We start from the raw sequence: 19,532 nt of genomic DNA, 5'->3' as shown, positions 1-19,532 counted from the left end.
ATGCTGGCAGCTTTGGCACAAGAAATATCTGCATAAGAACGCAAAGTAGCAGGTCTTTAGTATTTTTTTTTTTTTTTAATGAGGGCTGTATTCATTAGATCCATCTGTGACCTAGGTCAAAACTGATATATCTGGAGATGATTTCAGTTGATTAATCCCAATAATATTTTCATTTCTAGCTAAAGGTACAGCCTGAAACTGCACACTGCTGTATAATAGTTCTAATATGTACTTGACCTCAAAAGTCTGCACTAAAACGGGCACAGAATGCAAAAAAGAAAATGCTCTAATTTGTTAGCACATACTATTATTGCACTATTTCAACGGGGTAACCATATCATTAAAGTTAGGCTCAGAACACTGATGGGCACTAGCTGCAGATTGGTGGCTTTACACATGCATCTTATCAATGTCTCAGCTAGGTTCCCCTAGTGCATTACTGCTCTGAAACTGGCTTGGAATTAACTACAATCTGCCTGTGATCAACACAATTAAGAAGTTGTACGATTAATCCTTTACACGTCTCTGAATGCTCTTCATTAAAAGCAATGGATATAAAAAATAATAGTGTTAATAGTTTTTCAAAATTTGTACCCAAACTTACGCTTACTCCTTTAAGGAACGGTCATTTCAGAGAAAAACTTGCCCAAAAGACCGGAGAATTTTTTTGCATTTTTGATATCACTCCATTTAAAGAGGAATAGTGCCTTTTTTGGTTTGTTTCAAAGCTTTATTTAAATGTTAGCCATACATCATTTTAAACAGGTTACAATAAACTAAAGTTCAAATGAGATACTAGGAGACGTGTAACATTATGGGTTACATCACCCATATATGATAAGGAAAATATTAGATCATCAATATTGCAGGTGGTTATTAATGAAGATGAGTATAAAATGTCTTTAGAGCCTGCAGTATTACGCTTCTAGGTCTTGATCAGACATATGGAAAAAAATAAAGTATATTTCTAAACATAAAAACAAAAACATTTTCATAAAACATTAGAACTTGTCCATAAAATAGATGAAGATATCAGCTATGAACAGTTCAAAATTCTAGTAAACAGGTTGTAGAGATTAGCAACATTTGTTAACACGATGAGCCATTAGAAAATTAAAATCAGGAAAAAAAGGCTGGAGAGGAGTCCACCGCTTAGCAATAAGCCAGAGAGCCATAAACAACAAGAAGGAGAGGACAGACACCCTTATACTTATCCCCTTTTGCACCAGGCCTGAAGCATCAGTTCATGAATTTAAATTGTAAGCGATTTTGACCAATTGCAGTGTTTGAGAGACATGAGCTTCCCATGCTTTGGTTGGGGTGACAAGGTTTTCCAGAGTTTAGATATCAAGCTCCTGGCATCAACCAGCATAAATGTCATCAGATAGGCCCTGGTTTTTAGGGAGTTTATGCATCAGCAAAATATGTGGTTCATTTGTGATGGGTGTCTCTAAGATTTCATTTATAGTATATAATACTAAGTCTGAAAAAATGTCATCCATTCCTGAAAGGTGAAGCTTAATCCAAGTTCTTTGTGCCAGCTATGAACAATGAATGGCAGGATATTTTCACGGGGGATCAAGAGCAGCTTATAAAGTAGTGAGTGCGTCTTAGGGGGGTTGATTGCACACACATCTTTTCAAACGGTGTTGTGTCTCTGTGAAAATATTGCCTATGTTGTTGAGTATCAAATTGTGACTCCAATCCACCAACCTCTGTAGTAGTATAGCCTGTCTATATAGGATAACATTGGGCACACCCAAACCCTCTTTCTCTAGGAAGATATGTAACGTTTGTTTGGAAACTCTAGGTTTTTGACCTAACCAGATATAATTTTCAATCTGTTTTTGAAGTTGCACTAGGAAAGTGTCCAGTAGGAGTATCAGGGTGGCCTGCATCAGATAAAGAAGTCTAGGAAGAACATTCATTTTGTTGTGCAGTCATAACACAAATAGTTGTAAAAGCTTATCTGTTTGTTCAGAAATAACAGACTCGCATGGCTTTGCCATTGTTTTTTTGTAATTAGAAGGCCGCTAATTGCAGCTGCGCACTACATTTATGAAATTCCCAGCAGTGAATGGGTTAAACATGTAGTTTGGAAGGTTAGTTTTACCTGTAATGTAGAGATTGCCCCCACCCACTGATCCCTACCAACAGCTATCTTTCCTCCCACACCACCACTGGTCATCACCATCTTAGGTACTGACAGACAGTCAGCCAGTATGCAGATTTAGGGATTTTTAAAAATCTTGTTTTATTATTATTATTCTACAGTGTATTGATCCCTCTCCAACAGCTCTCTAACCATCCCCCCTCTAAATAGTGTCTGCCATCTTAGATACTAGCAGCTGTCTGCCAGTGCTTAGTTTATATATATGCTGACCACCCACCCACCTCCCTCCTTCCCTCCCACACCACCCACAGCACCACCATAAGCTGATGCAAATAGTGACACAGACTGTCACTGTTTGCATCGGCAATCTGACTTCATATGTTAAAGGGAGCATGATCAGTGCTACCTTACCATATGAATGCAAATACCTTCTGCCTCTGGCTGCAGTCTTAGCTGTCAGAGCTTGCAGCTGGGACTGCAGCTTGATGCAGAAGGTACACAATGCTACTATGTCAACAGGGGACGCTGGGCAAAATACTCTGTGACGTAGTAGCTACGTCCAATAGGCCCAAAGGGTTAAAGGGACACTGAACCCAAATTTTTTCTTTCATTATTCAGATAGCGCATGCAATTTTAAGCAACTTTCTTATTTACTCATGTTATCATTTTTTCTTCATTCTCTTCCCTATCTTTATTTGAAAAAGAAGACATCTAAGCTTTTTTTGGTTCAGTACTCTGGACAGCACTTTTTTTTATTGGTGGATGAATGTATCCATCCAATCAGCAAGAACAACCCAGGTTGTTTACCAAAAATGGTCCGGCATCTAAACTTACATTCTTGCATTTCAAATAAAGATACCAAGAGAATGAAGAAAAGTTGATAATAGGAGTAAATTAGATAGTTGCTTAAAATGTTATGCTCTATCTGAATCACAAAAGAAAAAATTTGGGTTCAGTGTCCCCTTTAAACACTATTTTAGTGGTGTGATGATTGTGGAATCTGTTGATGGGGAATTCACCACTGAAACTTTGTCTATAATGACAACTGATACAGTGCCTTTAAATCATGATCTTATATTTGGGCAACAGTGTAATCTTGTCTAATTTGTAATGTTAGAGAAGGAAAGTACGCACTCAGGAAATATCTGTATCCAGGTCAAACGAGAGGTGATTTATTGTAAGCTTTCCAAGCTGTAGTTAAAAGAGAGACAATATTTTAAATGGAAAAAAAAAATCACAAAGTATTATAAATCTAAGTTTATTGATTTAAAACAGAATGAAATAATTGCTCTTAGACATTTGCTGAATAAACCAGACTTAGTTATACAGGATTCTGATAAAGGAAGGTCAATTGTAGTTCAAGGTAGAACACAATACATGGAGGAAACATATAGACAGCTTGATGATGACACAACCTAAATTAGATTAACTTTAATACAACAAAAAAATTAAAGTTGAACTAGATTTGTTCCTTACAATATCAATATGGGAGGAACCAATAGGTCGATATACAGCAGATTATCTCAATGTTAAACAAACAAGGGTTTCATTATTTAAGCAATTACAAAAGAAACATAAGAGTCTCATTTCTACACTTGGAAGACCTAAAATCTCAGGCATTAATAAACTAGGTGCGAGATTGAGTGACTTTGTTGATTTTTGAATGTCACAAGTGATGTCACTTTTCTTTATTCATTCATCCTGACAATTGTAGTTTAGAGGTGTTATCGTTCATGTATACACAAATTACGATGTTTTAATGTCTTAATTGATGCTGTACAATACCTCTTAACCCACAGTTATTTTCTTTTCCACAAAATATATTTTTTACAGAAATTTGGCATGGCAAAGGAGTGGCATTCATCCCCTTAGGTCATATGCCAGTTTACATTTCAGCCACTCTAAATTCTTAACAGTAAGAAAAAAAAATTCTGAAACTCAAACAAATCATACATGAGGTTCATAGACGATTTGTTTATTGTGTGGAAGGGTAACGAGAAGCCTTTAAAGGGACATTAAACACTAAATACATGCTAGACAGAATGATGCATTCAAAGAAAAGATTAGTCCATGACTAACATGTAGATGTATTTTTTAAAGTTTCATTAGTTGTTTAAAAAGTGACAAAATAAGTGTAAAGTTTTAGTGTCTATAAAACACTGTGAGCTGCCATGTTGTAACTTGTGTTACCTTCTCTGCTGTGGCCAATTAGGGACAGTTATAAATAGGTCACTAGAGTGTGTAGCCAATGGCTGTGTGGGATACAACAGTGTTCTGCACTTCCATTTCTAACAGGAACTGAAAAGCTCACAATTTCAGAATGGAATTACAGGCAAAGAGGACAAAATAAATAATGAAAGTATATTGCAGAGTTGTTTTATTATATACAATTTATCATTTTATATTACTATCTCAAAGTGTTTAATGTCCCTTTAAAAAAGTTGATGGGGTGCCTAACTGACAATGATAGAAATCTTCAATTTGCATATCATTTTTCTGAGACAATTTTATCCTCCCTAAGTATGACACCTAAAAAAAAAATTAAGGGTTCTGATCATTACATAATCTTATCACAAACCTATTTCCAGGAATACAATTTTGCAGGCAAAGTCCCATCATCCTCCACTCCTCAGAAAAGCTATACCTAAGGTCACCTATATTCGTTTACATCATAACTGTATAGAACTTACTTCTTACCAACAAAAAGCATTAGAGCTTACAGAATGATTGGTAGCAAGAGGCTATAATAGGGATGATTTGAAAATGATATCAATTTGCGCGGAAAATAACAGATATTTATTAATAATGGATAAAAATAGAAAAGAGGAGCCTCAGTACAACTCAGTAATTTCTATAGCTCATATAGCAGACAAAATAAACATATATGTGCTATTATTATGAAATATCATTATCTACCCATTATTGAAAAAGACTCCTTACTTAAGATAATACAAAATGTGTGTGTGTTATTTCTTGTAGAGCAAAAACAGTGTGGAATCTTTTAAAAAGAGATATTCCTGGTAACAACGCAAGTAAAAAAAAAAAAAAAGTGACTCCTTAACCTGGTTTCTATAAGTGTGGTGAAAACCCACGTAAATCTTGCTACTTCACTAAAGTTAGTGACAGCTCGGAATCTTCTAATACTCAAATCCAGTCTGCTATCAAAATATATTTGACATGTAATTCAAGGTTTGTAGTATATTTAATCACTTGCAATTTATGCAAGAAACAATATGTAGGTTGCACGACTAGGATGTTCAAGTATAGAATTAGGGATCACTTGCTATCTTTCACTCAATTCCACTCAAAACTCCTGTGGCATGTCATTCTGCCTTATACAATGTTAAACCAGAAAATATGTTTTTCATTTCAAGCCATTGATAATCTATAATATGATAACAGAGATAGAGATAAATCACCATTACACAGCATGCGTTTAACATATTTTAAATCAATACGCACCTGATCACATATAATTACCTACACATACATACAAGTCTCTTTCTCCCCATTCTTTTTATTCTTCACATAGAGCTTCCATCATATTGTGTTCTTTATAAATTTCCTACAGAACAAATGTAATTGTTTTAATGTGTAACATTGAAATTGAGACAATAAATGATTCCCATTAATTTTCCTTCTTATTATACACAATTAATTTTAATAGAAAGAAAGACAAGAGAGTTTGTTATTGTTTCCAGATGGCATAATTCCCAAGTGCGTTATCATCCTTATTATTATTAACATGTTTACATTGTGAATGTATTGCAATTAATTTAATAGTCAAGTTGTTCTGACAATCTTAGAATTCATGGTTTAGACTGTCTTCTCCTATAACTTCTAGCTATGTAACATTAGTTTGTACTATCATTTAAAGAAAATACCTACATTAGAGGAACGTTAAATAGCGAATACAAGATAGTCATAGTAATGCATGTAATGAAAAGATTAGCCTTAGAATAATATGAAGATGTCATTTTTACAATTGCATTATTTGTTTAACCCCTTCACTGCTAAGACTTTTTTTACCCCAGTGCTGGGTCAATGTTGAGATTTTTTGCTACCTACCTTTAAATCCAAGGCAAATTTCAGCAAGACAAAGACCAATTTCAGTAAGCCAAAGGCCAATTTCAGTAAGCCAAAGGCCAATTTCAGTAAGACAAAGGCCAATTTCAGTAAGACAAAGGCCAATTTCAGTAAGCCAAAGACCAATTTCAGTAAGGCAAAGGTCAATTTCAGTAAGCCAAAGACCAATTTCAGTAAGACAAAGGCCAATTTCAGTAAGCCAAAGGCCAATTTCAGTAAGCCAAAGGCCAATTTCAGTAAGACAAAGGCCAATTTCAGTAAGACAAAGGCCAATTTCAGTAAGCCAAAGGCCAATTTCAGTAAGCCAAAGGCTAATTTCAGTAAGACAAAGGCCAATTTCAGTAAGCCAAAGACCAATTTCAGTAAGACAAAGGCCAATTTCAGTAAGACAAAGGCCAATTTCAGTAAGCCAAAGACCAATTTCAGTAAGACAAAGGCCAATTTCAGTAAGCCAAAGACCAATTTCAGTAAGCCAAAGGCCAATTTTAGTAAGCCAAAGGCTAATTTCAGTAAGACAAAGGCCAATTTCAGTAAGCCAAAGACCAATTTCAGTAAGGCAAAGGTCAATTTCAGTAAGCCAAAGACCAATTTCAGTAAGACAAAGGCCAATTTCAGTAAGACAAAGGCCAATTTCAGTAAGACAAAGGCCAATTTAAGTAAGCCAAAGACCAATTTCAGTAAGGCAAAGGCCAATTTCAGTAAGACAAAGGCCAATTTCAGTAAGCCAAAGGCCAATTTCAGTAAGCCAAAGACCAATTTCAGTAAGGCAAAGTCCAATTTCAGTAAGCCAAAGACCAATTTCAGTAAGGCAAAGGTCAATTTCAGTAAGGCAAAGGCCAATTTCAGTAAGGGACCCACACAAATTATATATATTATGTTAGCAGGCCCAGAAGATTCACAATGTACTATTATTACATTTATAATTCATGGCATATGAGATAGCTACTGCAAAAACTGTTAATACTATTAAGACAACTGATGGCAAGATTATAAGTGGCGATCTATTTAGCTCTTTCACTGGAGCATAAACTTTGCTAGAATTAATCTTTTTGCGCACATCTGGTTGCACGGACATTACAAGTTGAAAGTAAAAACATGTGCGTTTAAGCGAAACCCGACACACACTAACCAAATTACATTGTGATATCACGACCACGTTAACGCATTCTTCCCATAGAAGTCAATGGAGAGAGCAGAAGAAAAAAAAACTTAACACCTTTTGTATGTGTGCTAACCCGACAGGAATTATCAATATTTCACATTCCAATGCTATTCACATACAGGATAATGTAATTTTTTTAATATATATATATATATATATATATATATATATATATATACCGGTATTCTTCTTACTAACTTTATTACAGTTATATTTCAATGTTCAAGTATTTGCTCTTTTTTCAAAGAGTTAATGAGGTACAGGTGCCTGAAATTACTTTCATATTTCATTGTTAAATAGCACTAGCAGGTGTGAACACAAACTATGCCAGTGAACAAGGGCTGAGACTTGGCCCGAAACATGTTTAGCGTTTGGTTCTAAACACCTTGTTGCTTAAATGCCCATGTGGGCTTTGTTATATTGGCGAGACCACCCAGGCTGCCAGGGATAGGTTCAGCCAACATAAGGCCTCTATTAAATCTAAAGATTTGTCATTACCAGTTTCTGCACATTTCACACAAATGGGACACACAGTTAGCCAACTCCGCTTTCAAATTATAGACCATATTACCATACATAGAAGAGGGGGCAATAGGGAATTAAAGTTAAAACAAAAAGAAGTATGGTGGATTAAACGTTTGAATACTTTACACCCTTATGGTCTGAATAGGGACTATGATTTGTATTTGTTTTTATAAGATATTCTTTTGTTTTAAAATGTTATGTGTTTTGGGGCCACCAGGGGGCACTTAAGTAAAGCAAATTGCAATACCTGGACAGGTATGAGTTAAACCAATTAGTTCACAGCACTAAACCCTGATTGGCTCTGATACCCTTTTTAAATGTTTGTTCAGTTGTATTTTAACTATGCATGAATAAGGACCATGTAGGTCCGAAACGTCGCCTTTTTATGGTTGTTGTACCTCAATAAAAGAATTTTTCACCTCTAAGAGGTAAGACTGTGCTGTGGTGCTGTTACACTTTGCATATATGGACTATATATATATATATATATATATATATATATATATATATACCGGTATTCTTCTTACTAACTTTATTACAGTTATATTTCAATGTTTAAGTATTTGCTCTTTTTTCAAAGAGTTAATGAGGTACAGGTGCCTGCAATTACTTTCATATTTCATTGTTAAATAGCACTAGCAGGTGTGAACACAAACTATGCCAGTGAACAAGGGCTGAGACTTGGCCCGAAACATGTTTGGCGTTTGGTTCTAAACACCTTGTTGCAGGCCTGCGACTAGCTTATGCAGCATACATGTTTTTACATGATTTTTAAACTGTTTTGACAAATAAAATTGGATTTGCTTTCAAGAAAATATTTCTACAGTCTTTTTCTCTGGAGTTGCGGGATGACAAAGTGTGTCTACTATATATATATATATATATATATATATATATATATATATATATATATATATATATATATATATAACTATATATATCTACATCTACCTATAGCTGTATATCTATTCCTATATAGATATATAGGTATAGATAACTATTTTACATTAACATTATCAGATATATATCGAAATATATATAATAAAAAAATTAAAAAAATTCTATGTGAAGAACATAGGAATGTAAAAATATGCATAGCACGATTCGCAATTTGTACTTTAGGTCTAACTGTGTCAGGTTAGCTCACGTGAAGAATTATTGAAATATTAAACATAGAGGCCAGATTACAAGTGGAGCGGTATTTAACACTCTTGCTTGTGCGCTAATTCCACTAGAAGTAAGATTTTTTCGCATGTCGGGTAGCGCTCATATTACAAGTTGAAAGTAAACAGTTTTCACACCCTACCTGACAAAAAATAATATGAATATTTCACATTCCAATTTTCTTCACATAGAAGAAAATGTTCTTTTTGTTCTTAAATACACATTTCTATTTATACCTGATGTATTTTTGTTTTTGCACAAATATATATTTATATCTATATAAATATATACAGATATATATATAGGAATATCTATTTAGAAATACATCAAATATATTCTGCTATGTGCAGAACATTGGAATGTGCAATATTACAGTAAAAACATACGCCTAGATTTAGAGTTCTGCGGCCAAAGGGATGCGTTAGCTACGCGTGTATTTTTTCCCCCGCATCTTTTAAATACCGCTGGTATTTAGATTTCACAGAAGAGCTGCGTTAGGCTCCAAAAAGGGAGCGTAGAGCATAATTTACCGCCACTGCAACTCTCAATACCAGCGGTGCTTACGGACGCGGCCAGCTTCAAAAACGTGCTCGTGCACGATTCCCCCATAGGAAACAATGGGGCAGTTTGAGAAGAAAAAAAACCTAACACCTGCAAAAAAGCAGCGTTCAGCTCCTAACGCAGCCTCATTGTTTCCTATGGGGAAACACTTCCTAAGTCTGCACCTAACACCTTAACATTTACCCCGAGTCTTAACACCCCTAACCTTACACTTATTAACCCCTAATCTGCCACCCCTGCTATCGCTGACCCCTGCATATTATTTTTAACCCCTAATCTGCCGCTCCGTACACCGCCGCAACCTATGTTATCCCTATGTACCCCTAATCTGCTGCCCCTAACACCGCCAACCCCTATATTTTATTTATTAACCCCTAATCTGCCGCCCCCAACGTCGCCACTACCTACCTATACTTATTAACCCCTAATATGCCGACCGGACCTCACCGCTACTCTAATAAATGTATTAACCCCTAAAGCTAAGTCTAACCCTAACCCCCCCTAAATTAAATATAATTTTAATCTAACAAAATAAAATAAATCTTATTAAATAAATTATTCCTATTTAAAGCTAAATACTTACCTGTAAAATAAACCCTAATATAGCTACAATATAAATAATAATTATATTGTAGCTATTTTAGGATTAATATTTATTTTACAGGCAACTTTTTATTTATTTTAACCAGGTACAATAGCTATTAAATAGTTAAGAACTATTTAATAGTTACCTAGTTAAAATAATTTCAAAATGCTGGTAACTCTGATTACGTGATATTTTTTTCCAGCGGACTTGAGGCCTCTTTGTTTGAAAATGTGGTCGACCCTAAGAACTTCTCCACTCTCTTACCGGCAGATATCGCATCACATAGGGTCCCCCTCAGATGGATCGGTCACTTTATTGAGGAAATAGCTGATTCCCTCCTTGCTGGATCCTGGGACTTACGGCAGCTTCGAAGATATGTGACTATCATGCCCCTATACCGTTCAGATCGCCATAGGTCTGGAGTGGGTTAAGATGCACGCCATTATTTATTAGTAATCTTTCTTGCCCCCTTTTCACAATATGTTTCTCTCATATAATTAATAATATCTCTACGGCATGTTCACATTGCTCACTTGAGCTGTTGTTTTAGGCTGTTATGTAACTGTTATGTGCTATTTGCTTACTGTTTTCAATCTAAAGGTCTCATCTACCTCCATATGCTTCAGAGCTGGAAGCTACATACATCTGGCCTGAGACACTACCCTCATATGGGGTAACATAAGAAGGACACCAGTCACTCCCTCTCTAGTCTGTAAATCACAAATACATCTGGTATATGCCCACTTACTGGATTTACTAATATCTCAAGAATTGGCATATTTTGTATCTCATGTTATAGGGGGCTGTAGCATTTATTTTAAAGGCACAATATTACTATTGAATCTGGCATATTGCTGTCTGTATATCATTTTATGTTTTCATGTATACGCCTGCTCTAGTGACAGTTCACCTCAAATTAAGTGGTATAATAGTAGGCACATTTCATGATCCAATACCAACAGACCTCTCTACATTCATCTTCTTAGTCCTACACCTAGCCTAACCCCTCTGTTACCCCCAATTTAAGGATATGCACTACACTGCCCTCAAACTATTCAGGCTCACATTAAAGGTTCTCAGCTATTATTTACATGATCAAGCCTGAAACGTAGTTTTTGTATTTCTTAGGAATAGAGCTTCTCTCCCTAATGTACACATCCAGCCACATAATCCACATACCTCCCTCACGTATATTCCCCCAGGTAAAGTTAGAGGCACCTCAAAGATAAAGGTTTCTGAGCTTTACATGCCTATAGAGATATGTCAGTTATGGCTCTCTTTTTATTATCCTTACTCTAAATCTATTTGTCTACTTAAATGTACAGTTTTTAGGGATGCCTCAGGGTTAAAATATTTGCAGTCTATCTTATGATTAGCATATAATGACCTTATAAGTGAATTAAGATAATACCATCTTATGAGTATAGTGGAAGACTTCTATGACTGAAACCACCACCTAAGCAGATTCAGTAGCTAGGTGGACTTTATCTTAACCATTTATAGTCTATACACCATCCAGTTTCATTAAGATCCCCCCTCTCCCCCAAGACAAACACTACATGTCCAGTAGCTGTCTCATTCATCCCACGTCCCTCCCTAGAATATATAAATCCACCTCACTGTCAACATAGATACTGCCGGGCCGTGTTCACTGGGAAGGCACGGCTAGGCATAACTCTGATTTTGATCTAGGATTTACCAGCAGGGGCTAACAGTACACATAAGTAGAGATACCTGTCTATATTTAACTAGGATTTTCACAAACCTCATAAACCCCCCCTGTTTCGATCCTTGCTGGGAAGCTACTTTTACTCTTGCCTCTATCCTGGCTTAGCTTAACACATGATGTAAGTAGTGGGCAATCCTATTTCATAGTATATTTAATGGCTTTGGGTCCTTGAGTTACCTACCTATCCAATATGCTAACTGGTTCCGCCCCCCCACCCTTCCTTTTTTATTATCAAGCGGCTCCTGCCCGCTGTAACCCCCCCTCCCATTAAAATATAGAGCTATCCCCTCCCTAGCCTCAACCGTTCCCGTATGGATATTTGAATCTTCTTTTCATAGTGCCAGGGGAGGACCTTTCAAGTATATATTATTCTCAGGTTGCTCTATGATAAAACTGAAGTCTCCCTATGAAACAGCCCACACCTCATATTTACGCTCTTGATATCTGAATATGCTACACTGCTAATTATACAATGTCTTTACTCTTCTGTATCTTTTTTTGTGAGGGCATATCTTATGTAATATATCTGTTCATGACTTCAATAAAAATTTATTTAAAAAAAAAATAAAAAAAATAAAAATAATAATTTCAAAATTACCTGTAAAATAAATCCTAACCTAAGTTACAATTAACCTAACACTACACTATCAATAAATAAATTAAATAAACTATCTACAATTATCTACAATTAAAACAACTAAATTAAATTAAAAAAAACAAACACTAAATTACAAAAACAAACACTAAATTACAAAAAATAAAAAAAGATTACAAGAATTTTAAACTAATTACACCTACTCTAAGCCCCCTAAAAAAGTAGCAAAGCCCCCCAAAATAAAAAAATGCCCTACCCTATTCTAAAATAAAAATTGTAAAGCTCTTTTACCTTACCAGCCCTTAAAAGGACCTTTTGCGGGGCATGCCCCAAATAATTCTGCTCTTTTGCCTGTAAAATAAAACATACAATACCCCCCAACATTACAACCCACCACCCACATACCCCAATCTAACCCAAACCTCCCTTAAATAAACCTAACACTAAGCCCCTGAAGATCTCCCTACCTTGTCTTCACCACGCCAGGTATCACCGATCCGTCCAGAAGAGGGTCCGAAGTCTTCCTCCTATCCGGCAAGAAGAGCTCCTCCAGAGGGTCCAAAGTCTTCATCCTATCCGGGCAGAAGAGGACATCCAGACCAGCAGACATCTTCATCCAGACGGCATCTTCTATCTTCTTCCATCCGGCGCGGAGCGGGACCATCTTCAAGCAGCCGATGCGGAGCCATCCTTCTTCACCGACGGACTAACAACGAATGAAGGTTCCTTTAAATGACGTCATCCAAGATGGCTTCCCTCGAATTCCGATTGGCTGATAGGATTCTATCAGCCAATCGGAATTAAGGTAGGAAAAATCTGATTGGCTGATTGAATCAGCCAATCAGATTCAAATTGAATCAGATTGGCTGATCAATCAGCCAATCAGATTGAGCTCACATTCTATTGGCTGATCGGAACAGCCTACCTTTTTTTTTCTAACACCAGAGACCTCATATCTTTGAGCCCCTATAATTTTTTTGTGCAATATTTTTTAAAATATTTTATCATATAGAGATATTATGAGTGTAACTGTACTTTTCAATGTATTGTTGATGTGTATTGGGCCACTTTTTTGTTTTGTGAAACAATTATCCAGAGCTCTGAAGACGCGTAATCCAGGTGAGACTTAACTTCAATTGTGGCCAAGCGATCTTGCTTACTTTTTAACTTGTAATAAGAGTGAAAAACCAGTCGAGAGCAAACACCAGCAATAAACCCCTTTTCGCTTGCGCATAACTGTTAGCGCTCCACTCATAATCTGGGCCAAAATTTTTAAAAATAGTAATAATAATTTTAAAAATTATTATACATACTGTAAAAAATAAAGCTATATTCTATATATTATTTAGATTTTTTTTACAGTATCTGTAACAATTTGTAATAATTACTATTAATGTTTTTTTCATTAATGTGAATTGAGGTTAGCAATTCTTCATTCGCTTTAACCTGACACTGCATTAGACCTAAAGCGCAAAGCGCAAACTGTGTTGCACATATTCTACATTCCTATGTTCTTCAAATAGAAAATAATAGAATTTGTATTATTAAATATATATTTCTCTATATATGAAAATGTTAATGTAAAATTAATATCTATACCTATATATCTATATGAATAGATATACAGGTATAGGTATATACAAGTTTATATTGTTATATATTTTTACATTATCCTGTATGTAAAGAAGATTGGAACATTAAATATGTATGATACAGTGGGGCAAAAAAGTATTTAGTCAGCCACCAATTGTGCAAGTTCTCCCACTTAAGAAGATGAGAGATGCCTGTAATTTTCATCATTGGTATACCTCAACTATGAGAGACAAAATGTGGAAACAAATCCAGACAATCACATTGTCTGATTTGGAAAGAATTTATTTGCATATTATGGTGGAAAATAAGTATTTGGTCACCTACAAACAAGCAAGATTTCTGGCTCTCACAGACCTGTATCTTCTTATTTAAGAGGCTCCTCTGTCCTCCACTCATTACCTGTATTAATGGCACCTGTTTGAAATTGTTATCAGTATAAAAGACACATGTCCACAACCTCAAACAGTCACACTCCAAACTCCACTATGGTTAAGACCAAAGAGCTGTCGAAGGACGCCAGAAACAAAATTGCAGACCTGCACCAGGCTGGGAAGACTGAATCTGCAATAGGCAAGCAGCTTGGTATGAAGAAATCAACGGTGGGAGCAATAATTAGAAAATGGAAGACATACAAGACCACTGATAATCTCCCTCGATCTGGGGCTCCACGCGAGATCTCACCCCGTGGGGTCAAAATTATCACAAGAACGGTGAGCAAACATCCCAGAACCACACAGGGGGACCTAGTGAATGACCTGCAGAGAGCTGGGACCAACGTAACAAAGGCTACCATCAGTAACACACTACGCCGCCAGGGACTCAGATCCTGCAGTGCTAGACGTGTCCCCCTGCTTAAGCCAGTACATGTCCAGGCCTGTCTGAAGTATGCTAGAGAGCATTTGGATGACCAGAAGCAGATTGGGAGAATGTCATACGGTCAGATGAAACCAAAGTAGAACTGTTTGGTAGAAACACTACTCGTCGTGTTTGGAGGAGAGAGAATGCTGAGTTGCAACCAAAGAACACCATGCCTACTGTGAAGCATGGGGGTGGCAACATCATGCTTTGGGGCTGTTTCTCTGCAAAGGGAACTTGGACGACTGATCTGTGTACATGAAAGAATAAATGGGGCCATGTAGTGTGAGATTTTGAGTGCAAACCTCCTTCCATCAGCAAGGGCATTGAAGATGAAACGTGGCTGGGTCTTTCAGCATAACAATGATCCCAAACACACCACCCGGGCAACGAAGGAGTGGCTTCGTAAGAAGCATTTCAAGGTCCTGGAGTGGCCTAGCCAGTCTCCAGATCTCAACCCCATAGAAAACCTTTGGAGGGAGTTGAAAGTCTGTGTTGCCCAGCGACAGCCCCAAAACATCACTGCTCTAGAGGAGATCTGCATGCATGAATGGGCCAACATACCAGTAACAGTGTGTGACAACCTTGTGAAGTCTTACAGAAAACGTTTGACCTCTGTCATTGCCAACAAAGGATATATAACAAAGTATTGAGATGAACTTTTGATATTGACCAAATACTTATTTTCCACCATAATTTGCAAAAAAATTTTTCCAAATCAAACAATGTGATTGTCTGGATTTGTTTCCACATTTTGTCTCTCATAGTTGAGGTATACCTATGATGAAAATTACAGGCCTCTCTCATCTTCTTAAGTGGGAGAACTTGCACAATTGGTGGCTGACTAAATACTTTTTTGCCCCACTGTATATATATATACAGTAAATCGCATAAATACATATGTACACACATCTATACATATGCATGCAAACAGGTGTATAATATGTGTTAATACTTTCCCCTTCTGGTGAACCGCAGCCATCCCACAGTCTCTCCCAAGGTCTGTGTGAATAGATCAGGTGTGCTAGCTGGAGGTGCTGGTTCAGCTTTGTGCAAACTTGTATTAGTCATTGGTGTCTTCCTTTCCTTCCTCGGTTGTATAACTCTAGGTGCAAAATAGTGGTGCTGAAATATCAGGCAATACACCATACAAAGGTGAATATTTACTCACAGTGTATATTGCAGGTTACCGGCTCCTTCCCAATATGAAAAGACAATATCACAGATTCAGTAAAAAAGTGTGTCTTTATTTGGTTCAACGCGTTTTAACGGTCCCAGCCGTCTTTCTCAAGAGCAATAAAAGTGCTTTACAAACCAAAGCATACCTTTCCGCTGCACAGACGGCCTTTACATATCAGTAACGCTACCTGCTTCCCCATTGGAGGAGAGCAGGTTTACACCCGATTAAAAATTTCAATTGTAAATTTAAAATAAACATCTAAAAGAACATAAAAAACAAGATTAATTATATTAGAAACTATAGGTTTGTTTTACAATATAAAATTTCTGTAGATATCATCATTTTCGCTGGTTTTGTAGTTCCCTCTCAGGTAGTTCTCTGTTTTAAGTTCTCTTTCAGGTCCGGTATGTCAGTGAAGATCACATATTATAGATTATCCAATGAGATTCAGTTTCTGGTATAGTGATGTTTTGTAGTTCCCTTTCAGGTAGTTCTCTATTTTAAGTTCCCATTCAGGTCTGATATATCAGTGAGGATCACATGTTATAGAATGTCCAATGGAAAACGGTTTCTGATATAGTGATGTTAATTGCCTTTTTTTTTTCAAAATAAAGAGACATAAGTGTTATTCACAGATACAAAGTTTCTTATATGAATTCTACTTATCCAAATATTTAGAGAAGATAGAATAAATTGCCACTTAGAAGTTTGTTACAAGTTAGAATAGATACTTTGTATAATTAAACATCCATATTCTAAAAAGACTTCTATACTTATTGAATGTTAAATATTGACACAGCGACTTGTGTGTTGAAATTATATGTGAGAGTTATATTCTTTTGTACAATATGTGTATATATAAACATTAAGTGTGATGATATAACATGAAATACGTATTTATTTTGCCCCCTTTCATGTACTAATGTTTTTCAATATTGACTTTACAAAAATTTTACTGGTTTATTTGGGCCCCATTTTTTCTTAGGAACACATTATAAATTGTCATCTGTTTTGCCCCCCTTTCATATGTTGAAGGTTTTTAAGACAAAAACAGCAATTTTTTTTTTTGTGTGTCCTTGTACTCGTGAACGGAGTGAATCTGATTTATTTAGGCCCCATATTTTCACATTTTGAATTTATCATTTATTTTGCCCCCCTTTCATGTGTTAAGAGTTTGTTAGACAAAGGCAGCAATTTTTGTGTCCTTATTTGAACCCATTGGGCATATGTTCTAAGTGTATGTATTCATTTTAATTCTCTTTGAGCTAGTTATTTCGCCAGATTACCACCCCTCCAATGAAGTTCAACCTTCTCAATTCCTATCCATAGAAAGGATTCTTTTGTGAAATGTTCACAATTGTTGCAGGAGTACACTGCAACAATTGTGAACATTTCACAAAAGAATCCTTTCTATGGATAGGAATTGAGAAGGTTGAACTTCATTGGAGGGGTGGTAATCTGGCGAAACAAATAGATCAAAGAGAATTAAAATGGATACATACACTTAGAACATATGCCCAATGGGGTCTAAATAAGGACATAAAAATTGCTGCCTTTGTCTCGAGAAAGCCCCGTTTGAAAGGGGTGAAACGCGTAGAAATACTGTGGATCGATTTGGAGAGATTGAAAGATTTGAGCCCGGACCAGTTTCCACTCTGTGTACGAAGTACTAAGTGCAGAGAGTGAGCGAAGGGCAGTCGAGAGGAAACGGACTAAATTGACATTACTTGCGCAAGTATTCAACTTATCATACAGGAGTTCACAAGCTGATCGGAACCGGTGATGTCAGGCGCTTTGCTAGCAGCGCGAGGACTCCCGGGGAAACCACAAGCTGCAAGCAGAAATACCGGACTGAACTGCAGGTGAGAGCGTTGTACCTGGAGACAAGTGCTACACCAAGGCGGTAAGACTATAACTATTCAGCGAAATTACAAGCCATAAATGTGCACATACGTCTAATTATCTATATACGATCGAAACACCATTTGCCTGATTTGTATCCAACCTAACTGCAACAAATAATTGACTGTGGAAAACCTCCTCTAAGAAAGGATTTTTTGGTTAACTGAGTATCAATATAAAGGACACCACCTGTGTGTAAATCAAGTTAAAAAGTTACCTTTATAAAAGGAGATCTATTTAAAGAGACGTCCCCTTTTTTACTCTTAACTCCATTTGGAGATGGACTTGCCTCAAAAGACATTTTATCATATTTTTTTATCTATTTTTACCGAATTTATTATTATCTGCTCTAAAGGGTCTTTATATAAATCTATGAATTGTTTTATCCAGTATTCGAATGAATGTGAGTTATGAATGAGGTGTGATTGAATTGTATTGGATTTTATAGAATTCTCTTTATCTGTCTCTGTAATTTTTAGAATCTGAATAAATTGTTATGAATTCCTATTTTTAGTAACTGTTTGAAATTAATTTGAAAGATTATTAAATAAAAGTATTGATTTACCATATCTTTCCCATAGCTTATAGCGCCATCCACAAAACTTTATTTTGAACTATTTGTATAATTTCATTGTCAGGGAAGGAGACAGTTACACGTAGATTGGCCAGGTGGGTTAAGCCTTAGCGCTTCACACACACTTACCTTAGACTTGTACCATGACCCATGTGGTGTACCTATTACACTGCATTTGCGGTCTGTTTTACGTCGGAAAGACAACTGATGACCTGCATACCAGGATAGCCAACCTTATAAGAAGGGCTATAGAAACCAGTAGCACGCGACTTTCTACAAGCGGGTCATACCGTTAAGGACCTGAGATACACTCTCATAGATCATGTCCCTCCTCTATCTAGAGGGGGAGATAGAGGACAATTAATCCTCCAAAGAGAGGCAAGATGGACCTGTGAATTGGGGATATTGATCCAAAATGGCCAAAATACTCACCTGGACTGGCACTGCTACCTTTAATACTAATAATAAGATCTTGACCACCAAATTAACTATTGGTATCTAATAAGCCCTATACACTAGATATATCTCTCCTTTATTTGCTTTAACTTTTTTTACCCCTTTTTTGTGAATATATTGAGTTTGAATAGTGAGGATTATGTATTTTTAATGATAAGATTGGTGAGATGTACTACATCTGATTGTCTTACCCCACCATAATACCCATAATAATAGATGGGACAGGGAACATAGGATTCACATTTTGGTTTATAAGTCAGAATCAGCGTATATCAAGCAGCATGTCTAGATCAGAGTTAGCTCAGTTATTTATGTCCTGTTTGCTGGTTTACATTTATTATTAGGTATGAGAGGTATCTCCATCATGCTTAGTCCTGTTACGTTATGTACATTATTAACCATAGTCACTTTTAGTCACTAACCTAATAAGTAATTGTTGTCCCTTATATCG

Source organism: Bombina bombina, chromosome 2 (genome assembly GCF_027579735.1).
Source record: "Bombina bombina isolate aBomBom1 chromosome 2, aBomBom1.pri, whole genome shotgun sequence".
Lineage (NCBI taxonomy): Eukaryota > Metazoa > Chordata > Amphibia > Anura > Bombinatoridae > Bombina > Bombina bombina.
The sequence above is the reverse complement of the archived record's forward strand: the minus strand, read 5'-3'. Positions refer to the sequence as shown.